The sequence below is a fragment of the Suricata suricatta genome, chromosome 2 (genome assembly GCF_006229205.1).
Source record: "Suricata suricatta isolate VVHF042 chromosome 2, meerkat_22Aug2017_6uvM2_HiC, whole genome shotgun sequence".
Taxonomy (NCBI): domain Eukaryota; kingdom Metazoa; phylum Chordata; class Mammalia; order Carnivora; family Herpestidae; genus Suricata; species Suricata suricatta.
The window spans coordinates 123,993,026-124,009,817 of NC_043701.1; the positions used below are offsets into that span (position 1 = coordinate 123,993,026).

The window sequence follows — 16,792 nt, forward strand, 5'->3', positions numbered from 1 at the left end:
TGCTAAAAAACAGCTTTGGGAGCAGATTCCTGGAGTTCCCATGATGGCTCTCATAACAGCCAACAACTCCACAGCACTGTGAAGATGAAGTGGCTAGAGGCATAGTTGATCTGCTGACTCACAGTTTTGGGTTTTCTGGCTTTTAAAGAAACGTTTCTGGACTCCAGAACAGAATAAGGCCTCTGGGCCCTGGACTCAAGCAGTGGGTTTAATGGCAACTTGCTGTACATCTTGCATGTCAGCTCTAGAAGAACTGAGGCTCTAGCTCCCACTGCCTGGCCGCAGGGGCCGTCTGGACAGTGGGGCCCGAGAGGCTGGGTGCAGCTCTGGCTAATGATAAAAGGCAAGTTAAGATTGACTCTGGTCTGGGGCTCTTTATCAATGCCAAGCATTGAAGGCTCAGAAAGGAAATGACCTGAGCCTTATGGCATCTGTGTTTTTTCCTGAAACATTTCCTGTATTCAGGAAATCTAGTACTTCTTCTGTCAGAGTAGATATTTCTCCAAGATGTCAGACTACTCTGGGGCCAGATGTTTCCAGCATTTTCTAGGGAGGGGAGGGACCCTTCCCTGGCTTTCATGTAGCTGATACATCAAGGAGATGTAAACATCTGCCAATGAATACTACAGGCAGGTTTTGCGGGATTCTGTGTGTCCATAGCTTCTTTACTTGGGTAAGAGTAAAATCCCTTAGGTTCAAGTAGCTAAGCTGTGTGGGTTTTTTGACTACTTGGTAATTTATCTCAGGTATTACTCAAACCAGTTCTTGAGATCTCTGAAGCTTCTACTTTCTGTTCACTGTTTTGGGGGAAATCTTGTCTGTGGGAATCAACGGAAAGAGATGTCTTTTATCTAAAAACTCCAAGTGCCATTTGTAGCAAAGTGGATGGACCTCGAGGGTGTCATGCTAAGCGAAATAAGTCAGGCAGAGAAGGACAGATACCATATGTTTGTATTCATGGGTCTAACAGGAGAACAGGAGAAACCTAATGGAGGACCATGGGGAGGGAATGGGGAAAGAGAGTTAGGGAGAGAGAAGGACTCAAATCATGAGAGACTATTGAATACTGAAAACAAACTGAGAGTTGAAGGGGAAGGGGGAGGGGGAGAAGAGGTGGTGGTGATGGAGGAGGGCATTTGTGGGGAAGAGCACTGGGTGTTGTATGGAAATCAATTTGACAATAAACTATTAAAAAAATAAATAAAAATTCCAAGTGGAGATTTACTCCTAGTCTTGGGTTTGTGGTTCAGTTATCACTGTTTGTCCTGATTTAGTCTCTACAAGAAAGTAAAACATTTCTTTTAATGTTTATTTTTGAGAGAGAGAGAGGAGTGCAAGCAGGGAAGGTGGGAGGCAGGGAGAGGGAGAGAGAGAGAAAGACAGACAGTATGACAGAGAATCTGAAGCAGGCTCCAGGCTCTGAGCTGTCAGCACAGAGCCCATCGTGGGGCTCCAATCCACAAACCGCAAGATCATGACCTAATCCAAAGTCAGACAGATAACCGACTGAGCCACCCAGGTACCCCTGAGAAACGTTTTTTTTTTAAAGCACCACTTAAGTATAGATAGGTATAGAAAGTATAGGTAGATGGACAGATGAATACGTGAATACTCGAGATAATCTAGTGGATCCAATTTTGGAATTTTCATGGTACCCTTTTAAAGATAGAAACATTAGGTACTATGTACTTTTTAGTTCTAGGAAGGCAAACATGTTTTTCATTTTGGAGTTCCTGTTTTACTGGGCACTAATAGCTATAGGCTATGTGCTAGAAATTGACACAAAGGTATCTTTTTTTATAGTGTGTTTAATATATTTGTGCAGGTTTGCATAAAACTCCTTTCTGTATGGGGTACCCGGGTGGTTCAGTCTATTGAGTGGATGACTCTTGATTTCAGTTCAGATCAAGATCCCAGAATCATGGGATTAAGCCCTGTGTTTGGTTTAGCATTGAGCATGGAGCCTGCTTGAGATTTTCAGTCCCTTCCTCTGCCCCTCTCTCTTTCTTGTGCTTCTCTTCCTCTCTCTCTCTTTAAAATAATAATAATGGGGCACCCGGGTGGCTCAGTCAGTTGAGCATCTGACTTCAGCTCAGGTCATGAGCTTGTGGTTTGTGGGTTCAAGCCCCATGTCGGGCTCTGTGCTGACAGCTCAGAGCCTGGATGGAGCCTGCTTCGGATTCTGTGTCTCCTTCTCTCTCTGCTCCTCCCCTGCTCACGCTCTTTCTCTCTCAAAAATAAATAAAGGTTAATAAAAACTTTTAAAAAATAATTTAAAAGTTCTTTCTGTATGGATTCATTCATTAGGTTTTCTGTTGGGCTGGGTGAGTTTGGCAAAAATTTGATTTTGCAAGCTCCACAAATCTAACTACATTCTCTCCTGCCCAAATCTCTCATACCAAGATCGTGTTCCACTGGTCTAGCTCAGCATGTGTAAGAGGAGGTAGTAAACAGCTTTTGTGGTTATCTGCAGGTCTTATTTAGTGTGGCATAACTAATTGGAAAAAGTATGTCATACCTTTAGAAAGAAGAAAAAACACAACAATCTAATGTACAATGTGTCTTTGATTTTTTAAAGTAAAAAAATGAAAAAAATTTGCATGTGAAAGGGGCATTTGTTTCAGGAATAAGCTATATTTCTGATATTAAAAATGTGTTAATGCTAGACTTAAGCTTTACCTGATGAAAAATAAATAAGATTTATGTATCCTAGCATATTTAAGGCTATCTTGCCTGACCAACTGCTTCATACAAGAAAATACCAGACTGTGTTTCTCTTCATGAAACAAGTAGGAAAAAAAAAAAAAACACCCAAATTCCAGAAAACCTGAACACACATCATGTAGTGGAAACAGTAGGAAAATATAATTGTATTTTGGCTATCCCACCAATGAGCCACATAATTCTGTGCTGGTCCCTTAATCCATTGCATCTCAAAGTTGCATTATAAAGTGAGGATAAGAAACATAACTTTATGAAAAGTTGTTAAGAGGACTATATGAACAAATGTTTGTGGAAAATGTAAATATGAAGCTCTGTACACACTGGTAAATGTAAAAATGGACTAATCATGAGGCCACTTAAAAACACAGCATGGAGTAGCACTTGATTTGGGAGTGACCAAGATCAGTGCTATAGAAACGATATCATTCCCACAGTTCATATGTAAATATTAGACATAATAGCCTCCACCAAATTCTCTCTGTAAGGTAGAAAGTTTAATATTTGAGATTTGACATTTTTGCTCTGCCAGTGATTTGCAATTGCTGCATTTTCTCCCATCCATAGAAGTGAGCTAAACTACATTCAGAAACTAGAAACATAAATGGACTACACACACACACACACACACACACACAGCCCATTTCAGAAGAATAATTCCATCTACGTTCATATCACATTTTTCTGCTTACCCAGCATCTCTAATATGTGTGTCACTTAATCTTCATGACAAGCTTGAGAATTATTATCTCAAATACGAGAGATAGTGAAATGAAGTTTCCTAGAGGGAGGCTTGCTCTTTGTTAGCACAGGGGGAACCAGAATTCTAACCTGATCATCTGGCCATGTGAAAATAACTATTCTGAGGTAATCTGGCATACAGTAGACTAACTTGTATACAGATACTACTAATTTATGTAGAGATACCACTATACAACTTCTGGATGGATAGAAAAACATGTGGCCTGGAAGGAGACAGACCTGTCAGCCCTTAGGGAAAAAGCCAAATTGTGGAGGCTTTTCCTTAATTGGCATTTGCCCTATTTTCATAATGGCTCCTTATCTGAAAGCACAGAGGAGCTGACTCCTGGCCCTGGAGACAAGAGCATCTGTCTTCATGTACACAACTGAGTCTCTCCTTAGTGCTGTAAATATTTGTGTTTGCTGTAATATTTCACATGACCTCTGATGTATCAGCTCCCTTTTACGTACAAGTAGTTAGCTGAGTCACGTGCGCGTGAGATAAGCAGGTAGACGTCAGATCGATACTGAAGGAGCACAATCCCTTAGCCTGTAAACATAAGCTGATGAGTTCTGGGCTCAGGCACAGGTTCTCACTTCCCATCCTCTGGTCAGTCTTAGAAAACACTGAGGTTTTGCTGAAGGGCATGGCAGTGTCCTTGTATTTCCATCCCCACAGATCCTTGAACAGCAGTGTGGGCAAGAAGGCCCACATTGAATGGTTTTCAATAATGGTACATGATAAAGCTTGTACAAGACACCTTAATTCTACTTTCTAACTACCCATATGTACAAGCCACCTACATTACTTACGAAAAGCTGCAATGTTAAGGGAAAGCTACCCTGCATGGTTTCATTTGCTCCACTGTAATCACTGCCAACATTACATTGGTCATTCATGAAAAGGCGCTTTGAGGTCATGAAAGTGTTTTGCAAAGATTAAAGTGTAACAATAAACAGATAAGGTACTAGTAAGCACAAATAATAGTAACAAACACCAAGATCACTACCATATATTTTAATCCTTAGTTGTATTAGTATTCAGTAAGCACCTGCTGTGCTGGGCGTGGTGCTAAATGCTTTCACATTGACATTAACTCCTTATGGTGACTTTAAGGGAGGTACCACTATCATCCCCATTTTATAAATGAGGAGACTGAGAACCAGAAAGGTCAAGTCACTTACCAGAGTCAAATACTTATTTAAGTATTATTCATTTTAAAGTTCGTTTTTTATTTTGAGAGAGTGAGTGTGCATGTGTGAGCCTCAGAGGGAGAGGGGCAGAGAGCGAGAGAATTCCAGGCAGGTGTCTTGCTGTCAGCACAGGGGCCAAAATGGGGTTTGATCTCATGAACCGTGAGATCATGAGTTGAGCTGAAATAAAGTGTCAGTCGCTTAACCAACTGAACCACCCAGGTGCCCTAAGTATTATTCATTTTAAAATACGAACTTCTGGGGCACCTGGGTGGCTTACGGTTCATGGGTTCGAGCCCCGCGTCAGGCTCTGTGCTGACAGCTCAGAGCCTGGAGCCTGCTTCTGATTCTGTGCCTCCCTCTCTTTCTGCTCCTCCCCTACTCACACTATGTCTCTCTCTCCCTCTGTCTCAAAGATAAATAAATGTTAAAATTTTTTTAAATTTTTTAAATCTTTATTTATCTTTGAGAGAGAAAGACACACAGAGTGTGAGCGTGTATGTATGACATCGCACTATGTAACTGGAACACGAATGGGCGTCTCTTAAACTCTGATAGCGAACTCAGGTAAACTCCTTAGTACTTTGTATTTTAGAAACCTCTAGTGGGTTAAAGGTTAAGTAGAGTTGAAGAGAGCTCATTTTTATGGGACAGTTTCAGGATTCCCAGGGTCCTTGAAAAGATGGCCAGTACCTACGGGTCAGATGTCTGTGAGTGACATGGCCTCACCACCATCATGTCACAGAAAGCATATAATTCATGGAAAAATATATGATGTGATCCCTAGTTCATTTCTTGATATTTCTAGAAACTAAATTATTGCTCCACTTCCTAATGGGACAAGTGGCATACTATAATGGTTTCACCTTGTGCCAGCAATGTCAGGTTGATGAGATAAGAGGGGAAGGTTATGCAGAAAAACCCAGCTCATTTTAACAGATGATGTGATTATGAAGTCTGATTTAAATATATGAGTAATAAAGATAAGGCAGGGACTTGGGCTCCTAGTGAGCTTATCATTCTCAGTTACCAAGTGAAGGGTATTTCTTGATGTTTAAATATCCACATCTATCTAATGAGGGAATAAGTTATATACATAAGAACTCATTAGTTTGAAAGTGATGCTTCTTTCTTCCTAATTCTTGGCCAATCTGAAATCCCTATTGAAGACTCTCTGTCGCTCGCTCCTTTCTCTGAGTCACACAGCACCTGAAGGGACAGTGGTATTTGTGTATGATGGGCACTAAATGCAAAACCTACAGGTAACAAAGCAGTACCTGAGTGTCTTTCTTCTTAGCAGTTTTCAGTAGTCCAATCGAAACAGTGCCTCTTTTTAATAGTAAAGGTGATATATCATCTACCCTGAATGGAAGTAGTTCTTCCTCTTCCCGTAGAACAAGAGCTGTTGCTCTTATAAGCACTACTGCTTGTACTATGAGATTATTGCTGGGCTTGATGTTTTTTCTCAATAACACACTTGAGGTGGCTGGCGACTGGATGAAAATAAGCATATACATCCTACACAATAGTTTTTAAATATAAATACTAGGCACACAAAAGACATGCTGGTATTCTTTTTAAATTTGCACTCTTTCATACTATCCAGTAATGGGGGACTGAGACAATGGGAGATACTGAACTGCCTTCTGAATGATGAAGGAAATATTAGCTTATATACATTTTAATTGAAGCTTTAAGTTTATTTTAATGTATTCTATTTTGTTCTGATTTTATTAAACTTCATTACTAAAATGTAGCTAACTTAATTAGCAACTATGTTTTGGTAAACTTAGCAACTATAATTTAGAACACTTGATTAACTAGTTCATCATTTTTTTTCTTAGACCTACCAAATATGTGAACAACAATAACGACTGCCTCATTGTGAGTTCGGTCCATTGGGTTGGAAGTTAGGTAACAAGAACTCCAGACTGACAGTCATCAGTGGGAGAGTTTCCTTGGGTGAGTCAAGTCACTTCTCTCAGGACTCAGTTTCCTCATCTGTAATATCAAAGCACTCAGATTGGAGTAAAAGAGTTTATTTCAGTCTTAAGTTCCATAGCGACTTCACTATTTACGTTGGAATTATAAAAAGGCCAAAGATATAGTTGTCTCAAAGTGTGTCACACTTTTGTTATTATGAAAGATTCAAGAAACATTCAGCAAGTGTCAAATGAGTTCCTGCATGTAGTTATTACTAAATGAAACTGGGTTTCTTTAATTACTCACTAATAGCCCTCACTGGGCTTGGGGTTAGGGTTGTTAGATAAAGTACAGGACACCCAGGCAATATTTGGGATATATATGTGTGTACACACACACACACACACATATATAATATACCTCAATAGAAATTATTGATTGGGGTTTAAATGTAACTGTATTTATTTTATTTTAATTAATTAATTTTCTAAATCTGGCAATGTAATGGGTTCTAAAAGATGAGGAACAGGGAGAAAAATAGGAAGGAAACAGACAAAATATTTTTGGAATTATCAAATAGTGAATTTAATAGAAAATAGAAGATATATTAATCAAGTAGCCTTTCCCAATTCTCTTGGCGCAGTCCTGAGTGCAATTCTATTAAAAAGGGGGAATAGTTTTTTATTTATTTATAAACGGTCAAGTAAGTTTGGGAAATACTTTGCATTTTATCCTCTTCTTAAAGTTATATTTCTTATCGCAAGACTTCTCAGGATGTTTATATGTGAGAGTAAATTATGCATCAGTAAGAGGGAAATATTGCATGTTGAATGGCCCTTATGTATTTGACGAGAAACCCTTCTTTGATATTAGAATACCTATCAGCAATCCAGTGTTCCACTGAATAATGCACTTCCTGAACATCAAAGTAAATAATAGAGAAACAGTGGACTGGTGGGTCATTCATTCCAAAGGAACTTGGTGTGCAGACTTCCTTCTTACTGGGCAGACATGTGGGTCACTGTGGTCAATTATTCAAGGAGCAACTGTCCTGGGTTACCCCAAACCACAGATAACTGCCAGCTATCATTACATAGCACAAGTACATTCATTTAAATTGCCAGTTCAGTACATACCAGGAGTGCTAATTATAAAGCACTGTAATTATTTAGAGTAGTATAAAAGCAGTGACCCAGTATTAGAAAGCATTTTCTTAGTCTACATTTGTGGTCTATAACTAGTAGTCAGTGATAGATACTCAGGAGAGTCCAGTTTTGAGATAGGAACCCACATGTGCACCAAGTTTGTTTGTTGTTTGAAAATGAATGTTGCTGTTTTAAAAATTAAGTGATGCTATTGTGACTGATGATGTATCTTTCATTTAAACTTGTTATTACATTCATAACAATTTTTCGCCCTTAGTTTTCTCAATGGACACATCAAATTACTCTCCTGAGGGAGTCTACGTAAGTTTTAGTTGGGACTCATTTGTGTTAGGCTGGCAGTGCTCTTCTGAGTGACTTCAGCTGCTCCCAGACTGTCTGGTGCTGTGCTGTACCCCACCCCTAAGTTTTAGGAGTCCACTCAGATTCCCTCCTCCTCCCATCTTCCAAACTAATTTGAATCAAATGCTAAATGGTACCTGAGAATGCTAAGATGTGGGTCTGAGTGAGTAAGTAAGTAGAAGGGAGAAAAATACCCCAAAGTTTTTGAATAATTACAAATTTAGTAAGCCAGTTCTGAGTACTGAAAGAGTTTTCTTAATAGTTTGTCCAGTGATAATAACACAACAATATTTATTGAATGCTTACTCCGTGGCTACACACTGTTTACTGGTTTGCACGTTTTATCTCATGTAATCCTCAACGCAGCCCTAAAAGTACCTATGAGGTACTTTTATCTTCTTGTTCAGGTGGGAAAGCTAAGGGAGAGGGGGGTTCAGTCAGTTGTGCAAGGTCACATCCCTAGAAAGAGGAGTTCAAGGATTAATATTCTAAGTCTAAATTCAATTCCAGATTCATTATTATATAGTACTGCGGCAAAGTGGAAGGACTTACTGGGAGCAGACACCACTTGTGAGTGTATTTTCTGTGCTTTGCCAGAACAGACACAGATTTCACTGTTAATCGGATTAAAAAGTCAGTAATTGGATCCTCAAAACATGTGGTTAAAAGAGTCAGTACAGGGAACAAAAGGCTAATGCCAAATTAAAGGAGGTGGAAAAGTCAAGCACCTCTAAAGAAGAAATCACAGGGAACTTGACTTGCTTCCCTTCATATACATATAAAATTGAAGCGTGAAACATTCAGTTTCAAGCAATGTGCATTAAAAGAATCCTAATGAAATCTTAAGTTTTCTGAAAAATATTAAACTCTCATTTCTTTAAAAACCAAAATTTCTGGGGTTCCTGGATGTCTCAGTTGGTTAAGCATCTGACTTTTGATTTCGGCTCAGGTCACGATCTCACCGTTTGTGAGATCAAGCTCTGGGTCGGGCTCTGTCCTGACAGTGCAGAGTCTGCTTGGGATCCTCTCTCTGCCCCTCCCCCGCTGCTCGCACTTGTTTGCTCTCTCTCTCAAATACAAATAAGTAAACTTTAACCAAAAAATTCCAAAATTTGTTAGCTGGCCATCTTGCAAAAGAAACTCAACAGGTTTTAGTTTGAAAGGGTTTGGGACTTTGATATTACACAGGTGAGAGGAGCTACATTACTTTTGATAAGTACTCATAACTGGATCTTTAAATACTTAGGATTAAAAGATTGCTTAGATATGAATTTTAAAATATTTTTATTTGAGAAAATCTCACAAAATATCAACCATCAACCATATTTTCAACAGAGAGGACAGGGTAGGAGTGCCTACTGCAATGGCAGCACAGAGAAGGGACCAATTCAATCTGCCTGTGAGTGGCAAGAGTGTCAGAATCTTCCAAGAAATATCCCAGGAGGACATCATTTATGTTAGACCTTGAAAGATGAGAGAAATTCTCACAGGGAGAGAGAGGTATGGAGGAGACCCATTCTGTGTAGAGGGAAGAACATTAGCAAAGTTCTGACAATATGAAAGAGTATGATGGTTTTCATCAATTAAAAGCAATCTGTATGGCCATGGTGCAAGGTGAAGTTATAAAGGTTACCCAGCTATCCAAACAAGCAGAACCCTTGGATATTATTTTAATGAATTTGCTTAAGGACACAGTGAAACTATATGAATGATTTTTAAAACTGTACTTAAATGAGGTGTAATTTACGTACAGTGGCATCTCTATAACTTATGTTAAATTATGTTCATTATATGCAAATACTTATGTGACCACCATCTGGATCAAGATGAGGCTAGCATTAATACGCATGACAAACCTGATATCATGAGCACGTAGCAAAAATTCTGAGCATATTAGTAAATAAAAAATATTAGCAAATCTAGCAATTTAACAAAGAACAACACATAAAGACCGAGTGGATAGGAATGCAAGGTTGGTTTAACATTAAAAAAACCAAAAAGTTAATCAACATATTAGTAAAATAGAAAACTGTATGATAATCTCAGTTGTTACAGATAGAGTAACTGACAAAATTCAATACCCATTCATGATAAAAAACCTTTTCTCTGAGTATTTAAATCAAGGGAAAGGCAGGACCAGATCAGTGTTGTTTAGAATAGAAGACTTCTTCTGAAGCAGTCATAGTTTTTGGCCTTGGAATAGGGAGCTAAGGATGACATTCTCTAGGAGAAGCTTCCAGAGATATGGGAGGAAGCAAAATCCACAGACCTCCAACTTTACCATTTGAAGAACTGTGTCAAATGCTGACTGCCAAGTGAGCAATAGATTTATTCCAGACCTCTATAAGAGCCATGCAGACAAGCATAGGACTCAGACAGAGTCCATTAAAAATGTGATTGCTCTACACATTACAGGCAGCAGTGCTAATGGATATTGTTTACATGTCTCTTAGCCTGGCTTCTGTATGCTGAAACAGAAATAAGACAGAATAAAAGGCTGAATAGGTCAGGCCTATAGTGATGTCTCAAGGCAATAAAGATAGCTGTTGGAAACCTGAGCCCCAGTTTTGTTGCCACTTTCCAGATATGTGTCCTGAAGAATGACAGGTTAATCCTCTGGGTTTGTTTCTGTGTCTGTGAAATAAATGGATTAGCCTAGGAGGGCCATAAAATAAGTCAGATCTAGGTTTCAATCTTGGCTCTATCCTTTACCATCTATGTGACCTGAGCCTCAATTTCTACATCTGTATAATGAAAAGAAACTTCAAAGTGTTTCTCTACAGATTAAATAAGCTCATATAAGTGCGGCTCTTAACACATTCCCTGAACATGAGCTCTCAATAAAAGTAGATATTATTAATGTTTTTACGAATTAGCTAATAGGCTTTAAAATGCCATAATGATAAACAGTAGGCTGGAAATACTAATTTGTTCTGACATGGAGATTGGTAGGTGTTGTGGAAAGCTTTGAAATTTTACACAGCCTGCCTATCATCACAGGTGGTACTGTAAGAAGCTAGAGAATTTTAGCAGGAAGGAAAACCGAAGGGTAGATATTCTTTTATGCTTTAATCTTGGTAACGTACCTATGCTTTCATTACCATGTGCAAAAAACTATGATGGCATTTCTTATATTCTGATAAGTACTAAGTGAGAAATCTAATTAAATGATGCATCCACAGAAATTTCCATAGAATGCAATTAATGTGACAACCAGACCCCCCTGTTGAGAGCAGGATTGTAAGTCTTTTTCAAACTTCTTTCTGTAGCCCTTCCTCATTTTTCTACTGACTTGGGTTTGGGTTTGTGGGTAGGGGAGTCATAACTCTGCCCTGTACTCAGTCAAGTGTGCTTTACTCAGACCATCTTTTTCTTAAAACCCTTCAATCAACCAGAGAACAAGGAGGGGCGGCTGCCATTCGCAGAGGGCCCTGGGGTTACCTGGATTACTTCACTTGTCCTCTGTTAATGCTCAAGGGTCACTGTGACAGCCTGTGTAAATTATACTAAAAACAGCCCACACCAACTTCATTTGGGGCAGGTAGGAAATTTTGTATTCAATGAAAAACACAAAATAGTGAGGCAGAAGTCCATATAGAACTGCCTGACAGTTTTAAACTTGAACACAGGAGAGGGAAAGCCCAGTCTAGAATAGTAGTGGCATTGTAAAGAAAAGTGCTTTACTGGCAGCCATGTGGCTTTGGAGCGGGACACACCTGGGTTGGAACCTCGACTCTGCCGCTCACTAGCTGTGTCATTCTGGATGCATTATTTAGCTTTGTTGGGGCTCTGCTTCCTCCTCCCTAAAAAGGAGATCTGTGTGTTACCTATACATAATAAAAGCACCACTGTGCATATGTTACATCAACATCTAAGTTGGCTTCCTTGTGTAAGAAAACGAGCACAATCATGTGGTAAATGCAGCCTCACTGGGATGTCATGTAGATCTATACTCAGAGTGGAGAGATCTTGCCTGAGAAAGAGCTCAGCTACTTTCTAACTATGTGACCTTGGGAAACTCCCCCAAGCTTTCTAATTCTTAGAAATGTCTGGAATGGACTTAGCTACACACACCTAGGATCTGCATAAGTTCAAGTGCATTCCTCTGTGTGGAAGTGCTTTTATAAACTGTAAATTCTAAGCAAGATAGGTTATTCTATGGATATGTTATTGCAGTGCCATTAAATGTAGTAATAATTTATAATGTTTTTAAATGAACTGGCTGTTTTTCTGCACCCGAGATCGAATGGTAGGATTATTGTGAGTAGAAACGTTCAAAATGAGCCACATGGTAGAAAATGCCTGCTGATTATATGCAGTTAGTGGTCTAGTTCTTGTTGGACCAACATGATAATCATCTGGTTATCACTGGCTTCCAACAGAAGCAGGAGATCCTTTCCTACAATAGACAATATATCAGAATATACCCAATGGTTATATGTTTTTTTTTTAAACATGAGCACACAGAAAGAGCAGAGGAGAGAGGAATGATTAATGTTTAATAGTAGCCATTTTATAGACTCATCTCAAATTGCAAATACAAAATGTCTCTGCATAAAAATTGGCTCTTATACCTACTCTTTCTACAAACATTTTTTTTTTTTTTTTGCCTTTTAGGGGAAATTTCTATACCCTCAGGAAGAAGCAAATTATATAGTGTTTTTTCTCCCCATAAAATGTCTACTGTAAATGTCTAGATCCTTATAATTTTCTGTTTCCTTCTAAGGATGTTTTCCACTTGGAAAGTACTTAGAAGCTTATCTGTCCTTTGATAAGGTCTTAAGATGATTTACTATAGCTCTGGAAATAACAGTTGGCTTAGTCAATTCTGGGCAAATAGAAATAGTTTTAAATATGCTGTGGTTCTTGGTTCAGTGGTAACAATTTTGTTTTTGGGTTAGTCCTGGCTTCATGAGCCTAATCTGTCCACTGACAGTACTATGATCCTGCTCCTTTAAGTTTTGAAAGTAACTTCACTTAAATTGTCCACCAGTTTCAATGTACTTAGGCAAATATGTCATTCCTTAGAGTTAGAACATCATACATGATTACCAGACATATTGTTAGGACTGAAAGTCCATTTTCTAGCATCTCAGTAAAGTCTTGATTATAATGCAGACTGAAGACCACAGGTACAGGTATGATGGTAGATTTCTCCCAGGAAGTATTGCAAATGTGTGTAATTCCCAGCCAAAGAGATCTGCATAAACACACAGCTACATAAACAGACAACACCATTTGGTTTGACCAAAAGTTATGCAGGAATGTTTTCAGGCCCATTCACTGCTGTAGACAATTTTCATTATCGTCTGCTCTATACAGGAAACCCAAATGGCTTAACAAATATTGACTGAATTATAATTCTGACATCATTAATCTTTTTCTTCACATACTTGAGGTGCATGTTGCTCCCAATTTCACAAGATGAAAGTGAATAAAAAGTTTAATCAGCAAATAATCTGAATACAATAAAAGAGATCCCAGAAGATAAATTTACAGGTATTATAAGAGGCTTTTAGGGCAGCCTTACAAAAGTCTCTTTTTAAAGTTGCACCCTCTGCATAAAAATGTCTCTGAGCAGAATGAAATATTTAAACAGCAACATTAACTAAAAAAAAACCCCTCAGCATTAGTAAAGTGCACACTCAGTCTCCCCCTTCTTATTTAGGAAGCTTCCTGTGGTTTGTCATCACCTTTTGAATATAAAATTATGTGTTCTGTTGGAACAGGACAAGGATTTCTTCAGACCGGTGGGCCTCCAAGAGAAATCCAGAATGTTTGTAAAAGGAGCAATGATTTTTGATGTTACATTGCTAACACGGTTCATAATTATTTGGTACATTCCTGTGTCATCCTTCCCTGTATCATGTAATTTAGTGTCACTTTCTCAATTATAAGGTTCTTGAAGTAGTTTCTCTGTTCCACACATTATTAAATGTAACATCTGATATATTGTTCTTACACATTAGGTAACTCCAGAGTGAATACATGAATGAATCGGTATTTGGTAATACTGTGGTTTATTTCAAACCAACTAAGGGAAAAAACTGATTTCTTTGCTTTGACACATCTTATAATTTTTTCCCCCAACCATCTCAAGCCATTGTCTACTCCAAAATCCATGAAAGGTGCATGATAGGACTTGTTAGAATGTAGACCTGTGTTAAGTGATATATACAGTTTCTTTTCTTTCAATCTCTGTAAAAACATACTTCATGCAATGTTCATGTCTAATATTTAATGATTTTGCTAGAAATAAACACTCAGGAATATCATTGCCAACTTGCTTACAGAAGACAGGTTTCTGAGAAATGGGAAAGGGAGTGGAGTAAAGGCTGGTGCCACAGGGGATACAGAACTGACCCAAACTGCTTTACTGTGTTTTGGGCCACCGCTGCCCTCTAGGGGACACATGGAATATAAGCAAAGTCTCTTAAACTGCCAGAAATTTGAGAAGACCTTGGAAAATCATCTCATCTAACCGACTTTTATTAAGGAGGACATAATTAAAAACTAAAATTACTTCAAGGCTAGCTGTATAATCCTAAAAAGATTTTTACATTTGCATGCTTTTATAGGATCACCTGATTAGAGTTACTTTCAGCACGTAAAAAATTCCTTCTTTTGTCTATCTTAATTTTCCTGCAGCATTTTAAACATGTTATTTCTTGTCCTGTTAAGGAACAGCTGCTTACTATGACTAACATGTTAGTCACTGTTTGTACTTGCAGCAGAAACCAGAAACCCCAGCCCCTTCAGTCTTTCTTTATGAAGTTAGCTCATACAGAGGAAAATGTGCAAACATTTCCAACGCTGTGGAATTGTAACTCATTTCTGGAAAAAGAAGCTTCACTAACTCAAAGTGAAGAGCAAAGTTCAACTTGTGATTTTCACATGGCAGATCTGATTTGAAATACCTTTTGATCATTCAAATGTATTTATATAAAACTTGAAAAATTGGGGGTAATATCTATTATAATCTTACTTTATAGGCAGAAATTAATCTGCTGTTTCATTTCTAAAGTCTTAAAGTGTAATTTATATGATTAATATGAAAATGAAGTTTCTGAAAGTAAATATTTGGCTTTAAGAGAGAATTTCATCATTTTAGGGAAGTATTCTGGAAGAATTACCCACAAAATATCCATTTGTTCAGGTACTTAACATCTGTTGAGTATTCCATCGCTAATAAGATACTATATTAAAGATTCTAGGTGTATAAAGAAATGTGCATTCAGAAGAGAACATAATTAGTCTTACAGTATCACATTTTGCTCTGTATTTAATTGTATTAAACAAGTACTAATTTTTATGTATATTATTTGCTAGATTTCAAGTATCTCAAGAATTGGGAAATTTTGCTCATCTTTGGATTATAATACATTAGATGATTTAATTTCTTAAGTTCAGTAGTAGTGCTTTAAGCCTGTGTTATTCTCAGTTTAGAGATGAAGTAAATTATTCAGCAATTTTTAAGCTAACACATAGTGAAGATTTAAACCCAACTGTGTCTGTATCCTTGACATTATGATTCTTCCCTGCTTATGTGCCTAGCACAGCACCTGGCACCTAGTAGGTGTCCATAACTTTTTGTAAAATAATTAATTGGTGTGCTTTTCCTCCATAGTGTACAATTGACAGCACAGGTTTGAACTGTGTGGGTGTACTTAAACATGGATTTTTTTTAGATAAATACGGTACGATGCTGTAAATGTATTTTCTATATGATTTTCTTAATAACATTCTCTGTAGCTTACTTTATTGTGAGAGTACAGTATATAGTACGTATAATATTCAAAATATGTGTTAATTGACTGTTAATGGTAAGGCTTCTGGTCAGCGGTAGGCTGTAAATTACGTTTTTGGGGAATCAAAAGTTAGTCATGGATTTTTGACTGTGTGTTGGGGGGTTGGTTAGTGCCCCTAACTCCTACATTGTTCAAAGGCCAACTGTGTTCTTTGCCTCTATTTTGGTATTTCAAGTGCTTCCAACAGTGTTTGGCACATAATGGGTCTTCAATAATTAATCACTGAGTGGATGAGTGAATGAAGATTTCTTGGGAGCCATTTTTGAGTATTTACCCACTACCTTAATTCTTATGGTATATCCATGATGGTAGTATAGTCTTAAGACTGAATGAGACAAGTGTTTTGTGAGATATGGTATCAGTGGTAGTCTCTAACCAGCTATGCTGGAATTCATTTTCAGTTAAACTCAGGACATCCAATATATTATTGACCTGCCTTGTTGGCAATTTTATTGCCTAAAAATTTGAGAAAACGAATTGACGGAACTGATATTTCAAAAAAAAAATGAAATTCTAGTTCTTCAGGGGGAAACTGGCCACGTGGAAGTAACAGGAATTTTACAGAACAATACAAATGTAGTTTTAAAAACTGTGATGGGAATAGAAAGTCTGAAAAATATTATACAAATATGGCAAATTTATAAGAACAGATTTTTAAAAGTTCAGGGAACAGATTAGAAGAATTCTACAGCACAAGAATTTGAAAGGGAAGATGGCTTGAAAAGATTGAGAAGTTCGCAGAAATTCTAAACATGCTCCGGAACTCTTAAGATCAGTTTTCTCTAGTATTAGAATTCTGAGTAATTTCTTTTATTAAAATGTTTTTATAAACATTTATTTTTATGTTTATGCTTTTAATAAACGTTTATTTATTTTTGAGAGAGAGCATTCACCCATGTG

General features: G+C 37.8%; 1 protein-coding gene and 1 long non-coding RNA gene across 4 annotated transcripts in view; one reads left to right on the plus strand and one right to left on the minus strand.

The window, feature by feature from the left end:
- Positions 1-16,792, minus strand: part of RHOBTB1 (Rho related BTB domain containing 1) — a 122,506-nt gene that overhangs the window by 70,411 nt on the left and 35,303 nt on the right. The window lies entirely within an intron of this gene.
- Positions 1-16,792, plus strand: part of LOC115285441 — a 32,168-nt gene that overhangs the window by 3,859 nt on the left and 11,517 nt on the right. Inside the window, exon 2 of the long non-coding RNA XR_003905529.1 lies at positions 6,501-6,618. This is a non-coding gene — a long non-coding RNA (uncharacterized LOC115285441). The remainder of the gene's footprint in view (positions 1-6,500; positions 6,619-16,792) is intronic.